The 24,875-nt window shown below is 40.6% G+C and overlaps 1 protein-coding gene across 2 annotated transcripts in view; it reads right to left on the bottom strand.

Moving 5' to 3' along the window:
- Positions 1-24,875, bottom strand: part of ERMN (ermin) — a 67,301-nt gene that overhangs the window by 17,056 nt on the left and 25,370 nt on the right. For both annotated transcript variants that reach the window (XM_069574377.1, XM_069574378.1), the window contains one exon: positions 14,546-14,642. The gene's annotated coding sequence lies outside the window, so the exon portion shown is untranslated. Of the gene's footprint in view, positions 1-14,545; positions 14,643-24,875 lie in introns of those variants that run through there.

Genomic DNA, 24,875 nt, shown 5'->3' with positions numbered 1-24,875 from the left:
TTCCCTGGCCACCCTAAGCTTGCATTATCAAGATAAATATTCATGTAAAACAAGGGTGCACTTCTTTCCCATAATTCCAGCTCAAGTCCCTGGGATAGCCCTCACTGTGTCATTTTGGGATATAGGTTAATTCCTGAGCCAACTGTTGTAACTTGGGGATAGAATCCTCCAACGGGCCATGTCTGGGTCAGGGGTCCACTCTTGAGCAGAAAAATTGGTAAAATCAATGAAAAGGACTATAGAACAAACAAAAGCCAGACACTAGCACATGCCTACCTTTTGAAGAAATTCCAATCTTTCATCAGTAGAAGATAGATTCTAATAAAATGTTCATCCTAGATTTGTAAAAACTAAATGAGTTAATTCAGTGAAACGGTTTAGCACAGTGTGGCACAGTAGACATTCATTCTTTTTTTTAAAATTATTTTACTGTTAGTTATGGTACTATTATTATGACTGCTAACCTTGTAGCTTTGGAAAAGCCACTTAACATACCTGAGCCTATTTCTTCATATTAACAGAACTGATGACACATTCCTTGTCACGTGACAATAAAAAGCAAGTTAATGTGTACCAGGTGCCTAGCACAAGGCAGGCACATGAGAGAGAATCATGAAGAGGAGATGTTATTTTTATTGTTATCTGAGAAAGAAAGCCAATCTTACCTACACATGCACAGATTTTTTTTTTACAAACCAAACTCTGAAATTTGGCTTTGGAGATAGGTAGCCTTGGATGATTGAAAGGCCTTTTTCACTCGGGAAGCAATGCAGGGGCTGCTCCTGAGACTGACACACATACGTCTAGTTTAGATCTAATGTGGCTTCAGTCTTCTCCCTTCCTACAGTCCCTGGGAAGACTTCAGTCATCAACACCCTTTAGAATGACTTGGGGGCATGTGTGGGCGGGGGGTGGGGGGGGCGGTCATTGCAAAGAGTAGTGGTTTCTGTTCCACATAGCAGTACACACCTGTATGAGTACCATGGCTTCATCCTTTCTGCCTTAAATTGGGATTAGTGTGTGAGCCACTATGGCCGCTGCAAATACCCCAACACATTGACCTGGTGAAAACTGGCCCTAACGTGTATGAAGTACTAGGTGACTATGAAAACCTTGATCCCGAGATCTCTCTCCCTCACACTGTCCTTGCACTAGAAAATGAATTATGTTTGAGACTTGGAGAGCAATCACACAAGGTGATGAAGGGGAAGCCCCATGAAATGAAATCATTTCACTCTATTGTCCTGTTCTAAGAGTATTCTCTCCTAGATACATGAAGAAGTGTCCCCAGTGTGCTGGGCTCTTGAGAGCTTTTAGCCAGACAATTATAATCCTGTGTTACTTACAGTGGTATTTTTTATGCACTTTAATGAAAAGAATGGTTTCTATATTCAATTTCTTTATTTGCATATACTCCATATATGTTAGTGGGATAGAAAAGTAATTTGTGCAGGTGTTTATAAAACCACAGAAAGAGAACTTTAACCGTAGAGGCATACACATTCTTTGGTAGTTGGATATCATTTTATCATCCTCCTGGGGAAGCAGAGCTGTATGAAGCTCATATTACTGTCAGCAAAATCCCTCCTGAACTACTTTGAATGTCACTAAGAATTTAAGGCAGCATGACATCTTGTTTGTTTGTTTGTTTTCAGAGAAGAAAGGCAACAAAATAATTAAACACATTTTTTCTTCAGGAAAAAGAAAAACAAGTCATCTCTGCTTTTTGTACCAAGGCGCTATGATGTGACCAGGAAAAAATATAATTTCTCCTAAAACGCTACTGGTCATTTAGCTCAGAAGACTCTATCTCAGGGTAAGCAAGAAAATTTCACACACTCTCAATGAGTGAAATGCATCTGCAGAGAGATTAGAATTTCTTGTAAAGCCTTGTGCTGAATCCAGATGAGGATCATCGGACAGCTGTGAAGATTCTCCTGACCTTTAGGTGAGGAGAGCAATAATTTGAGAGCTCTGTTTAGTGATTAGTACATTTACCCCCAGAACTTTAAGTCAAAAGGGAAATGCACTTCAGGAACCATACGTAGGAGAAGAACAGACACTCAGTTTACAGGATCTCTACAACCAAGTGATGTGACCATTATAATTGTCTTCTAACTGGTCCCCAACTCCAGTTTTCAATCCGCTGTCTCCCACCTCCAAATGATAATATAGTAAATCCCAGTTACATTATCTGGTTCATAGTAGAGGTTCAACAGAAACATGATTTAAAAGATTTTCTCTTTGCACAATCACACACAGAGAAACTCAGCTTTTGCTCATTGTTCCAGTGCATGCCATACGCAGTACCATTTCCTTGTAAAATAACACCACAACTTTTCGGATTAATCACCCCAGCTTGTTGTTGTTTAGTTGCTAAGTCATGTCCAACTCTTCAAAAGTCCATAGACTCTACCTGCCAAGTTCTTCTGTCCATGGAATTTCCCAGACAAGAATACTGGAGTGGGTTGCCATTTCCTTCTCCAAGGGATCTTACCGACCCAAGGATCAAGCCCACATCCCATGCATTGGCTGGTGGGTTCTCTACCACAGAGCCACCAGGGAAGTCCCACCCAGATTGTCCCTTTTTTTTTTTTTTTTTTCTACACTTGCCACAGAAAAGTATTCCATGTTACCAAATGTGATTCCCATTTCCATTCTTAGCTTATTCTTTCCCCCATGCCTGGAACTTTTAGAACTTCAGAACATCTGCAGAATGCCTATCTCATGGAGTTTTTGAGAAGATTAAATCATGTAACAAAATGCATGTGGATCACCCAGTACAGTGCTTGACATATAGTGAGAGCTGAATAATAGCAACAATGCTACTTATTAATAATATATTGTCAGATCCTTGCACACCACCTGGTTCATGGTCTATGTTATATATACAATACAAGATTTGAGCTGGCAATAGACGTTTCTGGCATTAGAATGTCACAGTAAAAATTCATTTTAATATATCTCTGATCCTTTGTCTTTATTTCATAAATCTGTCTTTATCTATTTAAATTAAGTATTAGGGCTTCCCAGGTAGCTCAGTGGTAAAGAATCTGCCTACCAGTGCAGGAGACAAGAGTTTGATCCTTGAGTTGGGAAGATCTCCTGTAGGAGGAAATGGCAACCCACTTCAGGATTCTTGCTTGGGAAATCCCATGGACAGAGGAGTCTGGCGGGCTACAGTCCATAGGGTTGCAAAAGAGTTGACACGACTTAACGACTAAACAATAGCAACAATTAGGGATGCAGGAGCTGGGTTTTCTGAGTCTGGTTTTCTAGTGTCAGATTGTAGTGTTGCTTTAGAAGACGCCCCCTACTGGCAAACAGGCAGAGTTTAAGTGAAAGTGAAATGAAAAGCTCAATGGTGCCACAAAAAACTGTTTCCTAAGCATTCTGGTCTTCACGCTTCTGGCTGTTCACTGGACAGAACCTCTCAGTAAAATACACATTGGCCAATATAGTCTTCACATAGGGAGTTTTATAGATCAGCTCTGACTAGTTTGGGGGTAAATATTTTGGGTCAGATATCCCAGAGCAGAAAGCATCAACAGAGGAGGAGCATGTAATCAGACAGGATGTGCCTGGTTTAACCTTTTTAGGAACCCGGCACCTCTCTCCAATACTCTTGCCTGGAAAACCCCATGGATGGAGGAGCCTGGTAGGCTGCAGTCCATGGGGTCGCTAAGAGTCATATACGACTGAGCGACTTCACTTTCACTTTTCACTTTCGTGCATTGGAGAAGGAAATGGCAAGCCACTCCAGTGTTCTTGCCTGGAGAATCCCAGGGAGAGGGGAGCCTGGTGGGCTGCCATCTGTGGGGTCACACAGAGTCGGACATGACTAAAGTGACTTAGCAACAGCAGCAGATTCTAGCCAAGTAGACAGACCCCCATCCCATCCCTCAGTGTGCCTCCTCACCAGCAGCTCTTGGGCAAATCATTTAACCCATGAAAGTCACAATTCTGATCTGAAAAACTAAGATCATGATAGAATGTGCTCTCAGAGGCCTCTTGCAAGGGTTTAATAAGATCCTATCCACAGATTTCAGTGATTAGTGTCTAATACATGCTCTCAAAACAGACCTGTTGCTGTGAATAAGGGAAAAAAAAAAAGGCTTTACTTCTTTCACTTTACAATATCCCAATGTTGAACCCCCATTGTTAACATTCTTCAGTCTGGTGTTCATGGGTAGACTTGCAACAATCTTTACACTTGTCTGCCTTTTTAATGAAAAAAAAAATGAGCTGTCTAATAAAACCAATACATTCTCACTAAAAGTCAAGGTTCAGAAAGACTAAAGGGGTGGAAAAGTTCTATCAACCTCTATAAAAGGCTGGTTTTAGGGAAAGAGCTAATGTACACTTAAAAGCCTAAAGATTTTACTATCTAGAGTAAAAGACATAATTTAATGGGGAATATCTCCCAGGCTATGTTCTCAGGAGATTATGGCTGAGAATAAAATTCATGCCTGAGGCTGGCTTTTGCAACCAATTTTAAGAAGGAACTTACCACTTTTTCCATCCCAAATCCTGAGAGAGAAATAAAAATTGAGTAACAAAATGACAGGACTCAGAACTCATAGTTATCCTTAAGGGGAAAGTGGAAGACATTCAACAGTGATTTGTTTTCTTTTTCATGTCTAATCACTCTGCTCACAGGCTTTTGGATAATAAAAGTATGTGTATAGATAGAGAGTTCCAGTGTTCACAGTCTTCTACAGTCATTCATTTGATATGAATGAACCAAATCATTTCAGGCTGAGCCCAGTGAGGAGCTTTTTAAAGACAGTGTTGGCAGTCCAGGATCTTGGCTGTCTTGTCGCTCTCTTGATGTGGGCTCAGAGCACCTGAGGGTGAGCCAGGATGTGGCCTTTTGCATCACAAAGAACTAGTGCAATGCCTGCCACCAAGGAACTACTTCATAAGTGCTAGCAAAATGAATAAACAGAGTATCTTACCCAATCCACTCCATTTATAGAGGAAAAACTCAAACCTCCTATAAGCGGATAGATTCATGAAGCAGAAGTTAGGAAATAAAGAGGGGCAAAGAGCCAGGCAAGTAACCAAGCTTTAGACAATCTTCTTAAAAATGAGCTGAACTCAGTTAGGTTTGAGTTGCTGTGTACACCTTGATGATGGTACACCTGTGTGTTTATTTGTCTCTCTTTGGTTAGTAGCCTTCAGGAGTAGAGAAGTTTTCAACTTGTAGTCAAACTTAGCAGCAGCTTATCTCACTAGTTAATGTATGCAGTTCTCTGCTCTCATTTTATTTTGGGGGTTAAAGAGGGGAATAAACTTGACATAATGTATGTAAGTAGTTCACAGGAATGAAAGAATTACCACTGACACTCCTGCCTCTTGGTCAGAGAATCGAAGTGACTCAGGCACGAAGGAATCTTTGAGTTGAACCTTTAACACTGACTGTCCAATAGTTGAATTTCCTTTTACAGCACCCACTCAAATCACTTGACTGTTCTCTTTTTTAATATCTTTAAATAATGGAGAATTCAGCACTTCATGAAGGCAGCCATGCTTAAACTGATCTGAGTTCTGAAAATGTATCCTTGTGTGGAGGTGAACTTTCATGCCCTAAAGCTTTCACACATCAATTGTGCTTGATTGAACTCTTTGGAGCCACCCAGAACAAGTCTAGTCTGTCTTCCACCTGACAATCTTTCAGATATTTGAAGACAGCCTTCATGCCCGCCCCCATCACCCAAGTCTTCCCTTTTCTGGAATAAACTTCTCTGGTTCCTTTGGCTGTTCATCATGTAACATTGTACTGAGCAGCTTTACACGGTCAAACATTCTTCCCCGAACATACCGCTGTGTGCTATGTACAGGGATGAAAAGGTTCAGATACGGCTAGTATAAAGACACTGTCAACTAAAATATTAAAATAGTTTCATTATAATTAATAAAAAGCCATTGTTCTAAATCTCTCCCGTGAGTATTCACCACTGCACATCACCTGGCACCCTCTTGATACTGGCATGACCAATATCCAATGGCTGTTCCTAGAGCAATGTGTTAGTAAATGACTAAATCATATTAGTTGCTGCTGCTGCTGCTGGTAAATCACTTCAGTCGTGTCCGACTCTGTGCGACCCCATAGAGGGTAGCCCAACAGGCTCCCCCATCCCTGGGATTCTCCAAGCAAGAACACTGGAGTAAGTTGCCATTTCCTTCTCCAATGCATGAAACTGAAAAGTGAAAGTGAAGTCACTCAGTCATGTCCGATTCTTCGTGACCTGGTGAACTGCAGCCTACCAGGCTCCTCCATCCATGGGATTTTCCATGCAAGAGTACTGGAGTGAGGTGCCATTGCCTTCTCCTATATTAGTTGCTAGATGTTCTAAATATGACCCATTTCTAAGAGTCTTTTTCAAGGTAATGGCCAAATTAAAAAAAAAGAAAACATAACTTAAAGGAAACTTAAAGGAATTCCCAGGTGTCTCAGTGGTAAAGAATCCACCTGCCAATGCAGGAGACTCAGGTTGAATCCTTGGGTCAGGAAGTTCTTCTAGAGGAGGAAATAGAAGCACACTCCAGTATTCTTGCCTGGACAATCCCATGGACAGAGGAGTCTGGCAGGATATAGTCCATGGTGTTTCAGAGTTGGACATGACTGAGCATACACAAAGAAAACTTCCAGTGTTTATACAGAACTTATGTGCTTAGCAATAATGGCAAGCATTTTCATACATTATTATCATCTAAATTTCATAGCATCGACTGTGCAATAATCATTATTCTTATTCTAGAAGTAAAAATACTAAGATCCTTAGAGGTCAAGTGTCTTATTCAGCATTTTACAACTATTTAGTGCTAGGGCCAGAATTCAAAAACAGATCAATGGTCAAATAAATTTGGAAAATGCTACAGGTTCTTTATCCTCATGGAAAATCATGATGAACTTGAGCACATTAAAGATTCTAAAAAAATTTTTAGTAGTGAAAGCAGTTTAGGGCATTTCCTGGTGGTTCAGCAGTAAAGAATCTACCTGCAAGACAACAGTTCAATCCCTGGTCCAGGAATATCCCACATGCCACAGAGGAGCTAAGTCCCCTGCACCGCAACTACTGACCCTGTTCTCTAGAGCCCGAGAACTAAAACTACTGAAGTCCAAGAGCCCTGGGACCTGTCTTCCACGACAAGAAAAGCCACCTCAATAAGAAGCCTTCACACCCCAAGCAGAGAGTAGCCCTCTCTTATCACAATTAGAGAAAGGCCCAGAAGCAGCAACAGATTCAGCATAACCCCAAATAAATAGATAGAGGTCAGCCCTGGGATTTCTTTGGAGGGAATGATGCTGAAGCTGAAACTCCAGTACTTTGGCCACCTCATGTGAAGAATTGACTCATTGGAAAAGACTCTGATGCTGGGAGGGATTGGGGGCAGGAAGAGAAGGGGACGACCGAGGATGAGATGGCTGGACGGCATCACTGACTCGATGGACCTGAGTCTGAGTGAACTCTGGGAGTTGGTGATGGACAGGGAGGCCTGGCATGCTGCCATTCATGGGGTCGTAAAGAATCGGACATGACTGAGTGACTAAACTGAACTGAACTGAAAAATTATTTTTTAAAAAAGAAAGTAGTTTAACCCAATGTATGTGAAGTTTTATTGTTATATAATACCCAAAGCAGTTAGATGGACCAGTGCTCTAATTACTTTGGAAGCTGATCCTCTCTGTTGATTCACAGTAATCTAAATGATGACTAAAGCTCCATGGAGAGCATTGTTAAAGATCGGTTCTCTTTTCCTACCTTTGAAAAAAGCGTTTTGAACCCAAGAGCAGAAACTAAAGTTGACCTTTTTTGGTTACTTTTGGTTAAATTCATAACTTCTTCCAACTTGTCAATATCATGAATTGCCATCTTCAGTTCAGTTCAGTTGCTCAGTCGTGTCCAACTCTTTGCGAACCCGTGAATCGCAGCACACCAGGCCTCCCTGTCCATCACCAACTCCCGGTGTTCACTCGGACACACGTCCATCAAGTCAGTGATGCCATCCAGCCATCTCATCCTCGGTCGTCCCCTTCTCCTCCTGCCCCCAATCCCTCCCCCCAAGCATCAGAGTCTTTTCCAGTTAGTTAATCCTTCGCATGAGGTGGCCAAAGCACTGGAGATTCGGCTTCAGCATCATTCCCTCAAAAGAAATCCCAGGGCTGATCTCCTTCAGAATGGACTGGTTGGATCTATTTGCAGTCCAAGGGACTCTCAAGAGTCTTCTCCAACACCACAATTCAAAAGCATTGATTCTTCAGCACTCAGCCTTCTTCACAGTCCAACTCTCACATCCATACATGACCACTGGAAAAACCATAGCCTTGACTAGAAAGACCATTGTTGCAAAGTAATGTCTCTGCTTTTCCATATGCTATCTAGGTTGGTCATAACTTTTCTTCCAAGGAGTAGGCGTCTTTTAATTTCATGGCTGCAGTCACAATCTGCAGTGATTTTGGAGTCCAAAAAAATAAAGTCTGACACTGTTTCCCCATCTATTTCCCATGAAGTGATGGGACCGGATGCCATGATCTTCGTTTTCTGAATGTTGAGCTTTAAGCCAACTTTTTCACTTTTTCACTCTCCACTTTCACTTTCATCAAGAGGGTTTTTAGTTCCTCTCACTTTCTGCCATAAGGGTGGTGCCATCTGCATATCTGAGGTTATTGATATTTCTCCTGGCAATCTTGATTCCAGCTTGTGCTTCTTCCAGCCCAGCGTACTCTGCGTGATGTACTCTGCATATAAGTTAAATAGCAGGGTGCCAATATACCGCCTTTTCCTATTTGGAACCAGTCTGTTGGTCCATATCCAGTTCTAACTGTTGCTTCCTGACATGCATATAGGTTTCTCAAGAGGCAGGTCAGGTGGTCTGGGATTCCCATCTCTTGAAGAATTTTCCACAGTTTATTGTGATCCACACAGTCAAAGGCTTTGGCATAGTCAATAAAGCAGAAATAGATGTTTTTCTGGAACTCTCTTGCTTTTTCCATGATCCAGCTGATGTTGGCAATTTGATCTCTGGTTCCTCTGCCTTCTCTAAAACCAGCTTGAACATCTGGAAGTTCATGGTTCATGCATTGCTGAAGACTGGCTTGGAGAATTTTGAGCATTAGTTTACTAGCATGTGAGATGAGTACAGTTGTGCGGTAGTTTCAGCATTCTTTGGCATTGCCTTTCTTTGGGATGGGAATGAAAACTGACCTTTTCCAGTCCTGTGGCCACTGCTGAGTTTTCCAAATTTGCTGGCATATTGAGTGTAGCACTTTCACACCATCATCTTTCAGGATCTGAAATAGCTCAACTGGAATTCCATCACCTCCACTAACTTTGTTCGTAGTGATGCTTTCTAAGGCCCACTTGACTTCACATTCCAGGATGTCTGGCTCTAGGTGCGTGATCATATCATCGTGACTATCCGGGTCATGAAGATCTTTTTTGTACAGTTCTTCTGTGTATTCTTGCCACCTCTTCTTAATATCTTCTGCTTCTGTTAAGTCCATACCATTTCTGTCCTTTATCGAGCCCATCTTTGCATGAAGTGTTCCCTTGGTATCTCCAATTTTCTTGAAGAGATCTCTAGTTTTCCCCATTCTGTTGTTTTCCTCTATTTCTTTGCATTGATTGCTAAGGAAGGCTTTCTTATTTCTTCTTGCTATTCTTTGAAACTCTGCATTCAGATGCTTGTATCTTTCCTTTCCCCTTTGCTTTTCGCTTCTCTTCATTTCACAGCTATTTGTAAGGCTTTCCCAGACAGCCATTTTGCTTTTTTGCATTTCTTTTCCATGGGGATGTTCTTGATCCCTGTCTCCTGTACAATGTCACCAACCTCAGTCCATAGTTCATCAGACACTCTATTTATCTGATTTAGTCCCTTAAATCTATTTCTCATGTCCACTGTGTAATCATAAGGGATTTGATTTAGGTCATACCTGAATGGTCTAGTAGTTTTCCCTACTTTTTTCAATTTAAGTCTGAATTTGGCAATAAGGAGCTCATTATCTGAGCCACAGTCAGCTCCCGGTCTTGTTTTTGCTGACTCTATAGAGCTTCTCCATCTTTGGCTGCAAAGAATATAATCAATCTGATTTCGGTGTTGACCATCTGGTGATGTCATGTGTAGAGTCTTCTCCTGTGTTGTTGGAAGAGGGTGTTTGCTATGACCAGCACATTCTCTTGGCAAAACTCTATTAGCCTTTGCCTTGCTTCATTCCATATTCCAAGGCCAAATTTGCCTGTTACTCCAGGTGTTTCTTGACTTTCTACTTTTGCATTCCAGTCCCCTATAATGAAAAAGACATCTTTTTTAGGTGTTAGTTCTAAAAGGTCTTGTAGGTCTTCATAGAACCATTCAACTTCAGTTTCTTCAGCATTACTGGTTGGGGCATAGACTTGGATTACTGTGATATAGAATGGTTTGCCTTGGAAATGAACAGAGATCATTGTCATTTTTGAGACTGCATCCAAGTACTGCATTTCAAACTCTTTTGTTGACTGTGATGGCTACTCCATTTCTTCTAAGGGATTCCTGCCCACAGTAGTAGATATAATGGTCATCTGAGTTAAATTCACCCATTCCAGTCCATTTTAGTTTGCTGATTCCTAGAATGTCGATGTTCACCCTTGCCATCTCTTGTTTGACCACTTCCAATTTGCCTTGATTCATGGACCTGACATTCCAGGTTCCTATGCAATATTGCTCTATATAGCATCAGACCTTGCTTCTATCACCAGACATGTCCACAACTGGGTATTGTTTTTGCTTTGAGTCCATCCCTTCATTCTTTCTTGAGTTATTTCTCCACTGATCTCCAGTAGCATATTGGGCACCTACTGACCTGGGGAGTTCCTCTTTTGGTATCCTATCATTTTGCCTTTTCATAATGTTCATGGGGTTCTCAAGGCAAGAATACTGAAGTGGCTTGCCATTCCCTTCTCCAGTGGACCACATTCTGTCAGACCTCTCCACCATGAGCCGCCGTCTTGGGTGGCCCCACACGGCATGGCTTAGTTTCATTGAGTTAGACAAGGCTGTGGTCCTAGTGTGATTAGATTGACTAGTTTTCTGTGAGTGTGGTTCCACTGTGTCTGCCCTCTGATGCGCTCTTGCAACACCTACCATCTTTCTTGGGTTTCTCTTACCTTGGGCGTGGGGTATCCCTTTATGGCTGCTCCAGCAAAGTGCAGCCACTGCTCCTTACCTTGGATGAGGGGTATCTCCTCACCGCCACCCCTCCTGACCTTGAACATGAAGTAGCTCTTCTAGGCCCTCCTACACCCGCGCAGCCACTGCTCCTTGGACATGGGGTAGCTCCTCCTAGCCGCCACCCCTGACCTCGGGCGTGGGATAGCTGACCATCTTATGTAGTCACTATTCCTCTTGTTTAATTCACCCTAACACTGGCTGATCACATTCTCTACATTTAGACTCAGAATTATAAATGTTAAACATAGAAGAATTGAGGACTTTCAACTCTAACATGTAATGAGATCAGAAGTCATCACCTCCATCCTTGTGATTAAAAATCTTAGATAACCTAAAATAAACCACTGACTTCTCTTAGACCTATCAAAGAACTGAGGTTTCAGGGCAAAAACCTGACCCTCATATCTGGTGAGAAAAGTTCATTCAGAGAGGCACAGTTGTTATCTGCTGACTTACAGCAGAAGGTACTGGAGCCATAAACTGTTAGGAACACTCTCATGATAACTTTGACAAATTGATAGAAGCTGAATGATTAATATGAGAGGAGAAATTTCTGGTGGGTACAGTCTCAGAGGTGCCCTTACACATTTATGGGCTTTTCATCCACAAATTCACCCAGATTCTCAGGGTAGAGCTCTGAGAAAGATCATCTGCTGACTCTGGCAGAAAAAAAAAAGGGGGGGGGGGGGAAGAAAAATAATAGTGAAATATGCCCGAGTCTTCTTCGTAATGAAGGCCTACACTCCTGGGAAAGACTTTCCCCGAGGTTTATTCTCACTGAGGAGGGCATTCCTATCTCTCCAGTCGCCTCTAACTGCCCTGTTTTACCTAGGGGAGAAATTATAAAGCTATGCTACTGCAGAAACATTTGTGAAGGTGGCAGCCCAGAGACACTGCTCCCACAAGGACTGAGATTTAATCATATAATTATTGAATATTTCTGCTCCCCTTATCTCCATGTGGTGGAGCAATGAAGCTCCAGTGTAATAGTGGGTTGCCAATGAAGGATCTTCAAGACACAGATTCTTTCTGAGGAAAACTACACAGGGAAGCCAAAAGGCAAGATGAGAGACAAAATTAAGGAAGATTTTGAAATCTCTGGCACTGTAATACTATAGTGAACACTAAGCACAGACCAACTACTAGCCAGATTAACATAAATCCTTATACTAAAGGCCTATTACCGCCACACATCAACATGAATCCTGCATTAACTTCAATTTACATTTTTTATGAAGGTACATTCTACTTTTGTACACTTTGAATAAAATTTTTTTTAATCCTGTAAAAAAAATAAATAAAAATAAAAGCCTATTACCTATTTATATGACTAGTTTTCAACCAAAATATTACTAAGCATGACAAAAGGAAAGCAACAAACATACCCTGAAGAGAAAAATCAATCAGAACTAGACTCAGGTATGACAGGTCAGACTGGTATTTTACAAAATAATAACTATGATTAATGTATTAAGGGCTTTAATTTTTTTAAAGTAGATAACATTCAAGATCAGATAAATGATGCAAGCAGAGATGAAAGTTTTAAAAAGAATTAAAAGAGAGGTGAAAATCCTAAAAGATAATTACAAGAAAATGTTCCAAATTAAAAAAAAAACAGTCTAATTTATGGAGAACAGTACCTTAAAATTCTGAAAATAGAGCTGCCATTCAATCCCACTCTTGAGCATAGATGCAGAGAAAACTCTAATTTAAAAAGATATATTCTCCCCAGTGCTCACTGTAGCTCTATACATAATAACCAAGACATGGAAGCAACCTAAGCAACCACAGATGAATGGATAAAGATGTGGTATATATATACACATAATGGAATACAACTCAGCCATAAAATAGAAGGAAATAAAGCCACTTGCAGCAACTTGGATGGACCTAGAGATTATCTTACTAAGTGAAATAAGCTAGGCAGAGAAAGACAAATACATGGTATAGCATGAATGTGAAATCTAAAAAAAAAATACAAATGAACTTATAAACAAAACAGAAATAGATCCACAGACTTCAAAAGCAAACATATGGTTACCAAAGGGGGAAGGGGGAGATAAATAAAGAGTTGAAATTAGCATCTACACACTACTATGTATAAAACAGATAACCGAAAAGACCCTACATCACCAACTTGATGAACATGAGTTTGTGCAAACTTGGGAACTGGTGATGGACAGGAAAGCCTGGCGTGCTGCAGTCCATGGGGCCGCAAAGAGTCAGACACAACTGAGCGACTGAACTTAACTGAACTGATAAGAGAAAAAGTTATCTTTTTAGACTGAAAAAACATACTATGTATATATACACACATACACACTCACACTCACATATATATATGTGTGTGTGCATGTGCTTTAGTCACTCAGTTGTGTCCAACTCTTTGTGACCCCATGGACTGTAGCCCGCCAGGCTCCTCTGTCCATGGGATTCTCCAGGCAACAATATTGAAGTGGGTTGCCATGCCCTTCTCCAGAGGATCTTCCCGGCCGCGGTGGGGATTGAACCCCCTTCTCTTACATCTGCACTGCCAGGTGGGTTCTTTAACACTAGTGCCATCTGGGAAGCCTATGTCTGAAAGTGAAAGTGAAAGTGAAGTCGCTCAGTCATGTCCGACTCTTTGCGACCCCATGGACTGTAGCCTATCAGGTTCCTCAGTCCATGGGATTTTCCAGGCAAGAATGCTGGAGTGGATGGCCATTTCCTTCTCCAGGGGATCTTCCCAACCCAGGAATCAAACCCGGGTATCCCACATTGTGGGCAGACACTTTACCGTCTGACCCATATGTATATACATATATATGAATCACTTTGCTGTACAGTTGAAACTAACTCAACATTGTAAACCAGCTATATTTCAATTAAATAAATAATAAGTCAGTAGCAACCTCCAAACATGCAAATGTAAGAAGAAAATAATAAGAAAAATTAACAACATTTAAGAAGCACAGGGCAGTTTCAAAAGGTATAGTATGTAATTGGCATACTAGTACAAAAAAAAAAGAGTGAGAGAGAGAGAATGAATATTTAGAGTATAATGACCAACAACTTTGCAAAATTAATATCAGATGCCAAATCAAGAAGATCAGAGAATACCAAGCAAATAAATAAGAAAAACAAAGCAAAAATTTACCCATATCTTATTCAAACATATGCAGAAAATTGAACCCAAAAAAAGAAAATCAAAGAAGAAGCCAGAAGGATGATTTTTTTACCAAATATGTAGAGGAGAAAGAATAAGAATAGCCACAGACTTCTCATCAGAAACCGTGCAAGTAAGACAAGAGTGAAACACTTAAAGAGTGTTTAAAGAAAAAAATCCACTCACCTAGAATTCTATATCCTGTGAAATCATCCTTTGAAAATGAACGACACATTTCTCAGACAAATGGAAACTGAGGGAATTCATCACCAGCAGACCTATCCTGCAAGAAATGGTAAATGTGGAAGAGTCCTGGGAAGTAGCATTTAGACCTTTCTCTTTGGATAACATCATTCTGTTAAGCAGCCCTTCTTCAGACACATTTCCAACAGGATATTTATCATTGCATTAAATCTATTCTTTCTCATCCTTACCCCAGAAACTTTATGAAGGAACTTCCAATATGCCTGGGGAAGATCAGATACACTCATGCAACAAGCAATATTTCTTGCTAAAATAGGAAATGATGTTACTCTGTCATGAATTGATCTCAGTGAACTTTTGATGGATCTTCTAGGTTTCTCTGAATCATCTCTTTAATAATTCATTCTGGAACCTTGCCCAACATTAATTTAAAGCTCCCTAATCCAGAATAGCAGAGCATGCTCTTTTTATTTCTCTTTTTAAAATTTGAATCTACATTTGCATTTTCCTCTCTTCAACTTTTCCTTTATCCCTCAAATCCCTTCACAAAGCACTCTCCTCGTTTGCACCCTAGGAAATTGTACTTCTGATTGCCACAGCAGGAAATTTGAACTCATTTTTAGTAGCAGAATTATCTTAAATAGTTTTATCTCATTTTTATCTCCTATTCTGCCTTACCAGTGTTTATTTTGTACAGTTTAATATAAAAGTCAGTCTATCTCATGAAAGGGCAGTTAGAAATTTAAAAGGTCTACCCTCTTATTTCAGCCAGCAACTTTATACCCTTATCGCAAAAAACTCTCTGTTCCTGAGTCTGTTCTCTTGATGATCTTATTCCGGTCCTAAATGTAACTAAAGTTGTTTGTTCATCCTTGACTTTCTCATAAGTTACAGGCCACTTTGGACCTTAGTCTTTTTAAAACTGATCTTCAGATCTTTTCTTCCCCCTTTGCTATTACCTTAATTTTTTTCAAAATCAGGAGCCTTTATTTTTACTGATCTAAATCTGAGGTCATTGAAGAGTGTGGAACATTTTCTATATGGCAACTCAGGCCAAATCTCTTCCTTCTCTGTACATCTACTACACTATATATGAATGCAGATGAATGAAATCCACTTACTAACCTATATTCCTCTTAAATCATAAGCACAGGCTGAATGCAGGTTAATAAAATGTGTACATCAGGGTATTGAAATAAAGCAAATCAGTTTCCTGTATCTTGATAATTTTTTTTTATAATTTCTACTTTTACTTATTTGAGATATTTAATTATGAAAGAGCTTAGTGAAATAAGTCAGATAGAGCAAACAAATACTATACAACTTCACTTTTATGTAGAATTTTTAAAAACTGGACACAGAAACAAGGATTAGAAATGGTGGTTACCAGGGGCTAGTGTAAAATAATGGGGAGGTATTGATCAAATAATACAAACTTCCAGCTATAAGACAAGTAAATTGTGGGGATCTATTGACACAGCATGGGGATTATAATAATGATGCTATATTATATTCTTCAAAGTTGCTAAGAGACTAAACCCTAAATGCTTTCATTACTAAAAAGAAACAATGATTATGTGATGTGATATGATGCTGATGTTAGCTAACCCTAGGGTGGTGATCATTTTATAACAAGTAAATGTATCAAATCAACAGATTGTAAACTTCAAACTTGCACAATGTTGTCTATGTATTTATATCTCATTAAGTTGGGAAGAAAAAAGGAACAAAAAGCTTGAAATAGTTGTATAATGTATAACACAATAATAGTGTATAACATAATAATATAATACAATGACTGTATAGTTGGAAAACATTTTGCTTCTAAAAAATCTGGAGCCCTGTCTATATCTAATACTGACTAAACACAAGGGCAGAGGTGGTCCTTTAACCTCTTTAATCTTTGTTTCCACATCTCTAGAGTTGGCCTAATAAATGAACACATTGCTAATTTCAACCTCATAAGGTTCTTGTAAGGGTAAATGAAATAAAGTATATGGTCTTAACCTTGAAAGCCTCAAGGCAGTGAATTCAAAGTATGGGACATAAAACATGATGTTTCATGGCTATTGGACATGTACTAAGTAACATTAAAGCACACAGTAAGAAAACAACTTTAATTTTTTTAATTATGTAAAAAAAACTCTGGTACTAGTATCATTTCATACTTTACTAGAACTTCTTTTGTAAACAAAGGGGAAGTAGATCACAGTCCACCCTTCAGCAGACAACATTTATCTAGAATTTAATTACATTGTTTTGTTTTAATTGTACTTATTTTTGTAGTCCAGTTTAGGTCAGTTGCTCAGTTATGTCTGACTCTTTGCAACTTCATGGACTGCAGCACACCAGGCCTCCCTATCACCAGCTCCTGGAGCTTGCTCAAACTCATGTCCATCAAGTCAGTGATGCCATCCAGCCATCTCATCCTCTGTCATCCCCTTCTCCTCCTGCCTCCAATCTTTCCCAGCATCGGGATCTTTTCCAGTGAGTCAGCTCTTCACATCAGGTGGCAAAAGTATTAGAGCTTCAGCTTCAGCATCAGTCCTTAAAATGAATATTCAGGATTGATTTCCTTTAGGACTGACTGGTTTGATCTCTTTGCAGTCCAAGGGACTCTCAAGAGTCTTCTCCAACACCACAATTGAAAAGCATGAATTCTTCAGCACTCAGGTGTTTTTATGGTCCAGCTCTCACATTCATACATGACTATTGGAAAAACCATAGCTTTGACTAGACAGACCTTTGTCAGCAAAGTAATGTCTCTGCTTTTTAATATGCTGTCTAGCTTGGTCATAGCTTTTCTTTCAGGGAGCATTTTTTAATTTCATGGCTGCAGTCACTGTCTGCAATGATTTTGGAGTCCAAGAAAATAAAGTTTATCATTGTTTCCATTGTTTCTCCATCTATTTTCCATGAAGTGATGGAACTGGAGGCCATGATTTTAGTTTTATTAATATTGAGTTTTAAGCCAGGTTTTTCACTCTCCTCTTTCACCTTCATCAAGAGGTTCCTCAGCTCCTCTTTGCTTTCTGCCATAAGCATGGGGTCATCTGAATATCTGAGGTTACTGATATTTCTCCTGGCAATCTTGATCCTGGCTTGTGCTTCATCCACCCCGGCATTTCACATGATGTACTCTGCGTATAAGTTAAGTAAGCAGAGCAACAACATACAGCCTTGATGTACTCCTTTCCCAATTCAGAACCAGTCCATTGTTCCTTGTCTTGTTCTAACTATTGCTTCTTGACCCAAATACAGATTTCTCAGGAGGCACGTAGGTGGTCTGAAATTCCCATATCTTTAAGATTTCCCACATTTTGTTGTAATTCACACAGTCAAAGGCTTTGGCGTAGTCAATAAAGCAGAAGTAGATGTTTTATTGGAACTAACTTGCTTTTTCTATCATCCAATGGATGTTGGCAAACAGTTTAAAGGCAAACTCTGGTTCCTCTGCTTTTTCTAAATCAAGCTTGGATATCTGGAAGTTCTCGATTCACGTATTGTTGAAGCCTGGCTTGGAGAATTTTGAGCATTACTTTGCTAGTGTGTAGTTCAGTTCAGTCGCTCAGTCATGTCCGACTCTGTGACCCCGTGAATCGCAGCACGCCAGGCCTCCCTGTCCATCACCAACTCCCGGAGTTCACTCAGACTCACGTCCATCGAGTCCGTGATGCCATCCAGCCATCTCATCCTCTGTCGTCCCCTTCTCCTCCTGACCCCAATCCCTCCCAGCATCAGAGTCTTTTCCAATGAGTCAACTCTTTGCATGAGGTGGCCAAAGTACTGGAGTTTCAGCTTTAGCATCATTCCCTCCAAAGAAATCCCAGGGCTGATCTCCTTCAGAATGGACTGGTTGGATCTCCTTGCAGTCCAAGGGACTCTCAGGAGTCTTCTCCAACACCACAGTTCAAAAGCATCAATTCTTCAGCGCTCAGCCTTCCTCACAGTCCAACTCTCACATCCATACATGACCACAGGAAAAACCATAGCCTTGACTAGACGGACCTTAGTCGGCAAAGTAATATCTCTGCTTTTGAATATGCTATCTAGGTTGGTCATAACTTTTCTTCCAAGGAGTAAGCGTCTTTCAATTTCAGGGCTGCAGTCACCATCTGCAGTGATTTTGGAGCAGCAAAAAATAAAGTCTTCCACTGTTTCCACTGTTTCCCCATCTATTTCCCATGAAGTGATGGGACTGGATGCCATGATCTTCGTTTTCTGAATGTTGAGCTTTAAGCCAACTTTTTCACTCTCCTCTTTTACTTTCATCAAGAGGCTTTTTAGTTCCTCTTCACTTTCTGCCATAAGGGTGGTGTCATCTGCATACCTGAGGTTATTGATATTTCTCCCTGCAATCTTGATTCCTGCTTGTGTTTCTTCCAGTCCAGCGTTTCTCAGGATGTACTCTGCATAGAAGTTAAACAAGCAGGGTGACAATATACAGCCTTGACGTACTCCTTTTCCTATTTGGAACCAGTCGGGTTGTTCCATGTCCAGTTCTAACTGTTGCTTCCTGACCTGCATACAAGAGGCAAGTCAGTTGGTCTGGTAATTCCCATCTCTCTCAGAATTTTCCACAGTTTATTGTGATCCACACAGTCAGAGGCTTTGGCATAGTCAATAAAGCAGAAATAGATGTTTTTCTGGAACTCTCTTGCTTTTTTCATGATCTAGATGATGTTGGCAATTTGATCTCTGGTTCCTCAGCCTTTTCTAAAACCAGCTTGAACATCTGGAAGTTCACGGCTCACGTATTGCTGAAGCCTGGCTTGGAGAATTTTGAGCATTACTTTACTAGCATGTGAGATGACTGCAATTGTGTGGTAGTTTGAGCATTCTTTTGCATTGCCTTTCTTTGGGATTGGAATGAAAACTGACCTTTTCCAGTCCTGTGGCCACTGCTGAGTTTTCCAAATTTGCTGGCATATTGAGTGTAGCACTTTCACAGCATCATCTTTCAGGATTTGAAATAGCTCAACTGGAATTCCATCACCTCCACTAGCTTTGTTCATAGTGATGCTTTCTAAGGCCCACTTGACTTCACATTCCAGGATGTCTGGCTCTAGATGAGTGATCACACCATCGTGATTATCCAGGTGGTGAAGATCTTTTTTGTACAGTTCTTTTGTGTATTCTTGCCACCTCTTCTTAATATCTTCTGCTTCTGTTAGGTCCAGACCATTTCTGTCCTTTATTGTACCCATCTTTGCATGAAATGTTCCCTTGGTATCTCCAATTTTCTTGAAAAGATCTCTAGTCTTTCCCATTCTGTTTTCTTCTATTTCTTTGCATTGATCGCTGAAGAAGTCTTTCTTATCTCTTCTTGCTATTCTTTGGAACTCTGCATGCGGATGTTTATATCTTTCCTTTTCTTCTTTGCTTTTCACTTCTCTTCTTTTCACAGCTATTTGTAAGGCCTTCCCAGACAGCCATTTTGCTTTTTTGCATTTCTTTTCCATGGGGATGTTCTTGATCCCTGTCTCCTGTACAATGTCATGAACCTCAGTCCATAGTTCATCAGGCACTCTATCTATCAGATCTAGGCCCTTAAATCTATTTCTCACTTCCACTGTATAATTATAAGGGATTTAATTTAGGTCAGACCAGTGCACTAAGCGCAGGTGGCTGCGACCGGCGCACTAAGCACAGCCAAGAGGAGCTACCCCACGTCCGAGGTCAGGGGCAGAAGCCGGGAGGACCCCATGCCCAAAAGGTGGTGGTCAAGAGGAATTACCCCACATCTGAGGTCAGGGGCAGCGGCCGAGAGTGCCAGGCTTCGACGACGCAGTAACAGCCAAGAGGAGCTACCCCGCATCCGAGGCTAGGGTCAGCAGCTGGGAGGGGCCACCCCATGCCTGATGCCAGTGGCAGCAGCTGGGAGGAGCAACCCCATGCCCGAGGCCAGGGGCGGTGGCTGGGAGGAGCCACACCATGTCCAAGGAGTGGTGGCTGCATGGGCACAGGAGGGCCTAGAGGAGCTTTCCCATGTTGAAGGTCAGGAACGGTGGTGGTAAGGAGATACCCCTCGTCCAAGGTAAGGAGCAGTGGCTGCACTTTGCTGGAGCAGCCATGAAGGGATACCCCACGCCCAAGGTAAGAGAAAGCTAAGTAAGATGGCAGGTGTTGCAAGAGCGCATCAGAGGGCAGACACACTGGAACCACACTCACAGAAAACTAGTCAATCTAATCACACTAGGACCACAGCCTTGTCTAACTCAAAGAAACTAAGCCATGCCCGCGGGACAACCCAAGACTGGCGGCTCATGGTGGAGAGGTCTGACAGAATGTGGTCCACTGGAGAAGGGAATGGCAAACCACTTCAGTATTCTTGCCTTGAGAATCACATGAACAGTATGAAAAGGCAAAATGATAGGATACCAAAAGAGGAACTCCCCAGGTCAGTAGGTGCCCAATATACTACTGGAGATCACTGGAGAAATAACTCCAGAAAGAATGAAAGGATGGAGCCAAAGCAAAAATAATACCCAACTGTGGACATGTCTGGTGATAGAAGCAAGGTCTGATGCTATATAGAGCAATATTGCATAGGAACCTGAAATGTCAGGTCCATGAATCAAGGCAAATTGGAAGTGGTCAAACAAGAGATGGCAAGAGTGAACATCGACATTCTAGGAATCAGCAAACTAAAATGGACTGGAATGGGTGAATTTAACTTAGATGACCATTATATCTACTACTGTGGGCAGGAATCCCTTAGAAGAAATGGAGCAGCCATCATAGTCAACAAAAGAGTTTGCAATGCAGTATTTGGATGCAATCTCAAAAACAACAGAATGATCTCTGTTTGTTTCCAAGGCAAACCATTCTATATCACAGTAATCCAAGTCTATGCCCCAACCAGTAATGCTGAAGAAGCTGAAGCTGAATGGTTCTATGAAGACCTACAAGACCAATACACCCGTGGCGGATTCATGTCAATATATGGCAAAACCAATACAGTATTGTAAAGTAAAATAAAGTAAAAATAAAATTTAAAAAAAAGAAGAACTAACACCCAAAAAAGATGTCCTTTTCATTATAGGGGACTGGAATGCAAAAGTAGGAAGTCAAGAAACACCTGGAGTAACAGGCAAATATGGCCTTGGAATGCGGAATGAAGCAGGGCAAGGACTAATAGAGTTTTGCCAAGAAAATGCACTGGTCATAGCAAACACCTTCTTCCAACAACATAAGAGAAGACTCTAACCATGGACATCACCAGATGGTCAACACCGAAATCAGATTGATTATATTCTTTGCAGCCAAAGATGGAGAAGCTCTATACAGTCAACAAGAACAAGACCAGGAGCTGACTGTGGCTCAGCTAGTGTGTAAGATGAGTGCAATTGTGCAATAGTTTGAACATTGTTTGGCATTGCCTTTCTTTGGGATTTGAATGAAAACTGAATTTTTCTAGTCTTGTGGCCACTGCTGAGTTTTACAAATTTGCTGGCATACTGAGTGCAGCACTTTCACAGCATCATCTTTTAGGACTTGAAATAGTTCAGCTGGAATTCCATCACATCCACTAGCTTTGTTCATAATGATGCTTCCTAAGGCCCACTTGACTTCACATTCCAGGATGTCTGGCTTTAGGTGAGTGACCACTACCTGGGTCATTAACATCTTTTTTTGTACAGTTCTTCTGTGTTTTCTTGCCACCTCTTCTTAATATCTTCTGCTTCTGTTAGGTCCATACTGTTTCTGTCTTTTATCAAGCCCATATTGCAAGAAATGCCCCCTGGTATCTCTAATTTTCTTGAAGAGATTTCTAGTCTTCCCCATTCATTTTTTTTCCCTCTATTTATTTGCATTGATCACTGAGGAAGGCTTTCTTATCTCTCCTTGCTATTTTTTGAAACTCTGCATTCATATGGGTATAGCTTTCCATTTCTCCTTTGCCTTCCACTTTTCTTTTCACAGCTATTTGTGAGGCCTCCTCAGACAGCCATTTTGCCTTTTTGCATTTCTTTTCTGTGGGGATGGTCTTGATCCCTGTCTCCTGTACAGTGTCACAAACCTCCGACCATAGTTCATCAGGCACTCTATTAAATCTAGTCCCTTAAATCTATTTCTCATTTCCACTGTATAATCATAAGGGATTTGATTTAGGTCTAATCTGAATGATCTAGTGGTTTTCCCTACTTTATTCAATTTAAGTTTGAATTTTGCAATAAGGGGTTCATGATCTAAGCCACAGTTAGCTCCCAGTCTTTTTTTGCTGACTGTATAGAACTTCTCCATCTTCAGTTGAAAAGAATATAATCAACCTGATTTCAGCTATATTTGCTTCCAAATTCCATTTCTTTTTCAAATAAATGAATTGAAATAAAAAGAAAATTAACAGTACAGATGGTTTAAGGCTTGGAATAAATCATGAAGTTAGTATAAAAAGAATTAAGGAATTATCCCATAATTCAGTGTACACATTTTCATGTTTATACTGGTATTATCAATGAAATTATATTCTTGTTATTTATTACAAAAATGATTCTTTGAAAAATCAGCATTTGGTACCCATTCCTATACCAGATTCCCAATGTTTTTACACAGAATTTTAAAATAATTAATCAATAAATAATAAAAATGCAAGTTGCATTTGACTTTTATCTCCTTTAAATTACGGATACCATCCTAACTCTTCTGTGTTAGGACAGAATTGTAGAACCAGTAATTGTCAGCATTGAGTGCACAAGTACTGCTAACTAAATATTTCAATGTGTTAAACTGACATTCAGGGATATCAGGAAAGTTTCTGATTTAAGATATCGGTACCTCCCCAACTCTTCTCAAGGTATCTCCTGGTGTTGACTAGCAGGACAATTTCCACACCCAACTCCTACTCTCATCTTTGAGGTTAGAGCTCAGTTAAGGCAGAGATGAAGGAAACCAGTCTGACTCACAGAACATTTTACTGTTTAGCATAATGTCTGTCAATACCCTGTAAGCAGGCTGTGTGATGCCCAAGACTAGAGCAAGGAAGTGTGCTTTTCTCCAGAGTTTATATATACTACAATTGCAGTTATATATCATTAAGTATAATTATGATGTCTTATCTAACCCCGTCCCAATTCAGTCCCTGTTCCCCATCACCATGACAACACATATCCTGTAAAGAGAGTCTTGATCAGCAGTCATAAGGTGAGACTTTTTGACTTTTCTCTTCATGGATCTCATTCACATTCATATTCTATTCATGTGCGATCCTGACTTTCTAATGTCTGAAATATGTAAATCCTTTATAACCAACAGGAAAAAGAAAATAACGTCTTTACATTCTAATTAATCACAAAGAAGCTTGCTCAAAATCCTAAGCCAAAAAGGAATGTAAAATATTTCCAGGAACTTCATCTTGGGAGATATTTCAATATTCGTGAAAAGCATTATTGACCATTATAATATCTTATATGGAAAACCAAAGCCTGCAGATGAAGGCCAGCTAAAGGCAGATTTAAAATTCTCTGCCCTTGAAGCTGTGCTAATAGAGCTCATACCACTTCCATTTGATTAGGTTCTTCTTTAAGCCTGTGCAATCCTCTCAACTAGTACAGTGCTGTGCTTTCCCTTTATTTCTGACTCTTACTCTTAAGGCCCTTGACAATAACAACAACAACAACAACAAAAAAATGACATGGCTGACTGCCAAAATAACACAATTGACTAGAATTCCAAACTCTGACATATGTCTTCTATCCTAGGTTGTTCAACAGTGCCTAGCTTCCTGAACCTTCTGAATGTTGGGCAGGTTGGCTTCTGGCTGATAAGCACTTTCCCAGTATTTCACCTGCCCTCAAGAAGGAATCTATTGTAACTACTTGTGAAAGATCAAGTTCCATTTTGCCCTCTCTCTGTGATTTCTCCCATCATCCTCCCAACTACTCAACGAGAAAGTCTTACTATTTGCATTATAGGGAGAAGGAAACCTGAGCTTTGAAAGCTAAGTAAGCTATTCAAGGTTATGGATCTTGTGAAAAAGCAGCAAGTTAAAACCCAGGTCTGTCTGACTGCAAAAGTCCTTTTCTTTCTGTTACACTGCTGCTGCTGCTGCTGCTGCTGCTGCTGCTGCTGCTGCTGCTGCTGCTAAGTCGCTTCAGTCGTGTCCAACTCTGTGCGACCCCGGAGATGACAGCCCACCAGGCTCCTCCGTCCCTGGAATTCTCCAGGCAAGAACACTGGAGTGGGTTGCCATTTCCTTCTTCAATGCATGAAAGTGAAAAGTGAAAGTGAAGTTGCTCAGTCATGTCCAACTCTTCGCGACCCCATGGACTGCAGCCTACCAGGCTCCTCCATCCATGGGATTTTCCAGGCA

Source organism: Ovis canadensis, chromosome 2, assembly GCF_042477335.2.
Source record: "Ovis canadensis isolate MfBH-ARS-UI-01 breed Bighorn chromosome 2, ARS-UI_OviCan_v2, whole genome shotgun sequence".
NCBI lineage: Eukaryota > Metazoa > Chordata > Mammalia > Artiodactyla > Bovidae > Ovis > Ovis canadensis.
The sequence above is the reverse complement of the archived record's forward strand: the minus strand, read 5'-3'. Positions and strand labels throughout refer to the sequence as shown.